At 55.7% G+C, this 5,662-nt stretch overlaps 1 pseudogene; it reads right to left on the bottom strand.

Annotated features, from left to right (window-relative positions):
- Window positions 1-5,298: 5,298 nt before the first annotated feature.
- Window positions 5,299-5,437, bottom strand: LOC119282949 (annotated as a pseudogene).
- Window positions 5,438-5,662: the final 225 nt, after the last annotated feature.

Below are 5,662 nucleotides of genomic sequence, written 5' to 3'. Positions count from 1 at the left end.
ATCTCTATCAGATCTCACTTTCGCAAGTGGCTGTGAAGGGATTGACAACCCCTTTATTGCGTTGGTTGCGAGGTTCTTGTTAGTTTGTGTAGGTGCGTGGGACTTCTGAGGAGCCTCCTACTGGATTGATACATTAGTTCTCAAAAACTGAGGGAAATACTTACGCTACTTTGCTGCATCACCCTTTGTTTCTGCACAAAAATAATACCATGGCAGTTCCGCTGAAAACAACGTCAGTCCGGGTTAGTTCCATTCAAATCATGCAAGTTAGAGTCCAAAACAAGGGCAAAAGTGTTTGGAAAAGTAGATATGATGGAGACGTACCAATGCACCGCAACAAAACGTCATTGGGCCTCTTTCGATATAACTCACCGTCCTGGATGCAGTACGCGGTGGCTTGACGTGCCACGCGCTCGGCTTCTTCCTCCTTCTCCGGTAGGGTCCCTTGAAGCAGGCATGCCTTGAACTCTCCGGTCCAGCACCCCTCCTGAGGCTCGAGCGCAAGCAGCAGGCGGGCCCCTGAGGGGTGGCCACGGGTTGTGGTGCCCGTCTTAGGTGCCTGTGGCAAACCGTCCTGAGGCGGTGCTGGAGTCGCGGTGGGGGGAGCCGCAGACGGCTTGACGAGCCGCTCCTCAAACACTCCCGGCTCCTGAGGGAGCCTGCGGGAGGCTCTCTTGCCGATGTCGTCCGCCTCCTTGTTTGTTCCACGTGGCATGTGCTGCAACTCCAAGCCCCTGAATCGTTTATCCATCTTGTGCACCTCTTCTAGGTATGCCTCCATATGCTCGTCCTTGGGCGTATACTCCTTGTTGGAGAAGTTGATGAGGAGCTGAGATTCGCCCTTGATGGTGAGGCGCTTCACCCCCAGCGCTGTCGTGGCTCTGAGCCCAGCGAGCAAGCCTTCGAACTCCGCAATGTTGTTGGATACCTTCTCGTCCTACTAGAAGCAGAGCTGCACCGCGTAGTAGAGCTTGTCCTTGGTGGGTGAGATGAGGAAGGCCCCTGCTCCCGCGCCTTGTCGCGTGAATGCTCCATCAAAGTACATGATCCATCTGTCCGGTTCCTTGTCTCCTGGCAAGAGGGAGCGGTTCTCGCTTACTCCACGGTCAGGAGTGTTAGTCTACTTGGCCACGAAGTCCGCGAGGGCCGCACCCTTAATGACCCTGGTGGTGCTGAACTCAAGATTGAACCCCTGAAGCTCGATGTTCCATTTGACAACTCGTCCGGCGGCATTCGAGCTCTGGAGCACCCTCTCCAGTGGGTACGCCGAAACAACCTTGATGGGGTGGCCTTGGAAGTAGTGGCGCAGTTTTCGGGAGGCGACCAGGAGCGCGAGCAGGAGTTTCTAAGGCATGGGGTAGCATGCCCGGGCCTCCCTTAGTACCGTGCTGACGAAGTAGACAGGGTGCTTGACAAGGGGGTAGGCTTCAGCGGAGTATTGTTCTTCGTGAGGGTGCGGGTCTTCCATGGCTTCGCGAGATCCACTCTCGGGAGCCTCGGTGGCCGTAGGGAAGATCGTGACTTCGGGAGGAACGCCGACCACCCGGTCGGTCGAGGCCCCAGACGCATCGTCCTGAGGGTGATGTGCCTTGCTCGATGGTTGTGCATCTCCGGTCGGAACTTGGGCGGCCACTGCACCTGCTGCAGGGAGAGGGTGAAGCAGCGCAGCCCCAGCGCTTCTTCGGGAGCGTGAGTCGGCTGGGTCGACGGAGGAGCGCCCGCCATCGGGGCCAGCGGCGCGATCTGGCGGTCGGGGTAGAGGATTCTGACGCAGCCCTACCTAGCGTGCCAAATGTTGGATTACGGGTTCCGTAAACCCTTGAGAGGTTCGAACTCCGGGGTGCGTGTGGAGATCTCAACCAACACAGCCTGCCTACTCGCGATCCTCCTAAGCCTAGCGCGACAAGCTCAAAGAGACAAAGAGACACAACAGTTTATCCTGGTTGGGGCCACCTTGCGGTGTAATACCCTACTCCAGCGTTTTTGGTGGATTGCCTCGGAGGGCTGAGGATGAACTAGTACAATGGATGAACTGGCCTCAGGAGGTGAGGTGTTCTTGAGCTCAAGGGAGCTGGTGAGGTGTGAGCTAGTTCGGCTTCTCTTTTCCCTTCTATGGTGGTGGCTAGTCCTATTTATAGTGGCCTTGGTCCTCTTCCCAAATGTTGGCGAGAAGGGATCCCACAATGGCTGGATTTGAAAGGGGACAAGTAGTATAGCTTATTCTGACAAAAGTAGTCTTCACCTATGAAAAGCCTCTGGTCGTCACGCTGCAGTGGGCTCGCCGATGACCTCCGTCCTGGCGGTCTTGGTCTTGTTGCACCAGAATGGAAACCTTTGGCTGATTCCTCGGGACTCTGTGCATGCGGCCTGCCTTCGTTGCACCGAACAGGAAACCTACGCTCTGCACCCGCCTGGCTCCCGCCTGGCCTTGATCGTCATGGCTCATGTAAGCTGAGCCTCATGAGGCAAACCTTGCATAGAACTCTCCGCCCCTCGGGAGCTAGCCTAAGGAGGCCGATCACCTCGGAGGCCTTGGCGTCGTCTTCCTTGTGAGGCCTGGCCCCTTGCGAGGGTCTTGAGTTGTTGATGTTGAAGTTGGGACATACCAGGCCGTCGATGGAGCCACGTGGTGGGCCGCAGGCACGCACGGCTGGATACCCCCATATCCAGGACGCCGACACCGGGCGCTGACCCGAAGAGGACGAGCCTGCCGCCCCGCCCACAGCCGCGACCTCCCACGGATCCGCCACCACCGAGCCTGCAGTGTCAGATCCAGCCGCCGCCCGGGCCTGCTCGTCGCGCAGAAGCCACACCGGCCCCGCCGCCCACGCCTCACGCTCGCGGGCCACCTGCTCGTGCGACACCCGGTCAGCCTCCAGCTTGGAGCGAAGGGCGGCCTCATAGGCCAGATCCGCCCCCGATCCGGGCGATTCCTCGCGAGGGCTCTTGCTTCTCGACAAGTCCTCACTCGAAGAACCCCTGGATTTGTCCATGGTGAGAGCCGCCGCAAAGGAGAGGAGGAGGGGAAGGGGAGGGACAGATCTATGGAAGCGGCGGATGGGGAAGCGGTGGGAGCGGATATCCGCGGCGGAAGCCGAAAACCCTAGAAATGGGGGAATGGAGCCCCTCCTTACCCATATATAGCCCGACTGAGCCGAGCCCGCCTGGGCCGGGTCAACCAACTAGGCCACAGAAGTGGAAGGGTTATCAGAGGCCACAACCATCTGTCTAGAGCCCACCAAGGGAAGATGGGGGGAAGCATCCAACTATGATAGAGGGGGAATAATGGGTTGTGACCCACAAGTCGTCCCAACAACCACCCGCACCCCTAGGCCCGAGGCCCACGCATAGCCAAGGCAAGAGCCCGACCTAGGGTTAGCGAATCCGCCCCCTCCCCCGCAGACCGGCGAACCACACAGCAACGGCGCCGCTGCCATGGCCGGAGGGAGGGAAGGAGCCGCGGAGACCGGCGACACCGACCCTGGCGAGGAAAGTAGGCCGGTGCCAGCCAGCCTCTCCCCATCCGCACAACAGGAGAACCACCAACAAGAGAGGAGAAGAGAGCTTTACCAGATCTGCGATGGCGATGACTAGCCCGGCACCAACCTGAGCCCTCAGGCGGCACCATAGGGCGGCCCCGGCCACTAGGGGCAAACCGCCGGACGCGCATCGACCCCTTGACGGCGGGCGACGGCACCGGCGAGCTCCGCACTGGAGCAACCTCCAAATATGAGGAGGAGTCCTCATCCACAGCAAAAGCCCAAAAGCGAGAGCCCAGCGAGGCCGACCCCGAAGCACAAGCCCCAAACACCACACCAACAAGGAGGGAGGAAAAAGCGGAGAGCGGCGACGGCCCAGGGAGGGCGGTCGCCGGGGAGAAACAAGGCGGGGTCGGAGGGGATCGGCACGGGAGGGACGGGAAAGGAGAGGGGGAGAGGATAGGGGAGGGGAGAGAGGAGCCATCAGGAACCCAAACGACTGCTTCTCTCGTTGCCGACTTCTTGTGATCTCGTTCCTATTTTTTTCCATGCAAAAAGCTGCACCAAACTCAGACGGAAGTTACGTAACACGCACAAGAATAGGACTCCTCTTTTTTTTCTGCCAGGCAAATTTCCACCAAAAGCGGGTCGACTGATCCGAAACAAACTCCTTATATTTTCTTCTCTTTTTCTCTGGTCCATCAAAACGGATCAATCCGATCTCCTTCTATTGATCTGTAGAACAACGCGCTGCCCGGACGAGGAAAAACAGATCCCGATCTGCTGCAGCTTGCCTCGCCACCAACAATTCAGTCGTCACAACCTCTTCGTCCAACAAATCGGTGATCAAACTGATGACAAGAGGCAAATGATCGAATAACAAGACCTAAGCTTCCCTGACAACAATAGACCAAACTTCTGGCCTTTAACAAACCAGTAGATCCACAAATCTTGTGCAAGACGAGCAGATCAATCTCAGCAGTAGATGATCGCGGTGATAAACCCAGTAATCGGATACCACATAACAGGGATCAACATGGTGATCCTATGGCTTTTGCCCGATCTTTCACTGCAAGACAACTAGATAGATAACTTTCTAATCACGAGAGCATCCACGCAACCTGAAGGTGAGGAAACGAATCCAACAAGCAACATGGAGATGAACAACACGCCTCTTACCTTGGCACGATAATCCTTGATCACACAAGAAACTTCACGCAGTCATCACTTTATTTGGTAAACAGCAGTGCCGTCCCCGGAGGGATGATTCACCACGTGAACACAATATTAGAAACTCAATCTAAAAGATCCCCCCCTCAAAACCTAGCCACTGGCCTCCTTATATAGGCATCTAAAAAAAGTAGTCGCTTGAACAGACCCACACCGAAACACACAAAATAAAAATCCTAACTGGTCCATAACATGACCTGGAAAAAAATAGATAAAACTGCAACCGACTAAGTACATGGTTCGGTCACCCCCCTTGGCACACCTCTAACTTGGAGGAGTCCTGAAGTTGGGCTTCAGATCCTCCTTCATGGGAACAATATGAGGTACGGGGATGCCCTCATCAGACATGGTATTTGTTTATGTATTCACACATGTATTTAAGTTTCCAATCAATACAATTCTAGCATGAATAATAAACCTTTATCATGAATAAGGAAATATAAAATAAAAACTTTATTATTGTCTCTAGGGCATATTTCCTTCAGCGTCCACCACGTCCTCGCCCATGATCATTGCATCCACCACGACCGCGAGAAGTAGCTGGCAGACGATTGGGAGTGACCACTTCCTTGAAGCAGGTTCATGCGTTGTTCGAAGGCAAGGAGTTGTGAGTATACCTCACTCACCAAGACGGGATCCGAACGTCCTGCAATGGTGGACACCACAGGGTTGAAGTCGATGTCAAGCCCGAAGAGAATGTAAGAGACCATCTCTTCATCATCCAGCACCTTGCCTACTGCTGCCATCTCATCTCCATGCACTCAGAGCTTGGTGATGTATTCAGAGATGGTCATGGAGCCCTTGTGCATAGTAGCCAGGGCGATGCAGGTGTTGACCTTGCGAGCCCGCGTGTGCGTCGAAAAGATATCTTCGATCGCCTCCCATGCCTGTGCTGCGATTGGCTGAATGATAACCGCCGCAAGGACATCACCTATCAGCGTGCCGAGGAGCAC

This window comes from Triticum dicoccoides, chromosome 3B (assembly GCF_002162155.2).
Source record: "Triticum dicoccoides isolate Atlit2015 ecotype Zavitan chromosome 3B, WEW_v2.0, whole genome shotgun sequence".
Lineage (NCBI taxonomy): Eukaryota > Viridiplantae > Streptophyta > Magnoliopsida > Poales > Poaceae > Triticum > Triticum dicoccoides.
Note: the sequence above shows the minus strand (reverse complement) of the source record. Positions and strands in the feature narration are given on the sequence as shown.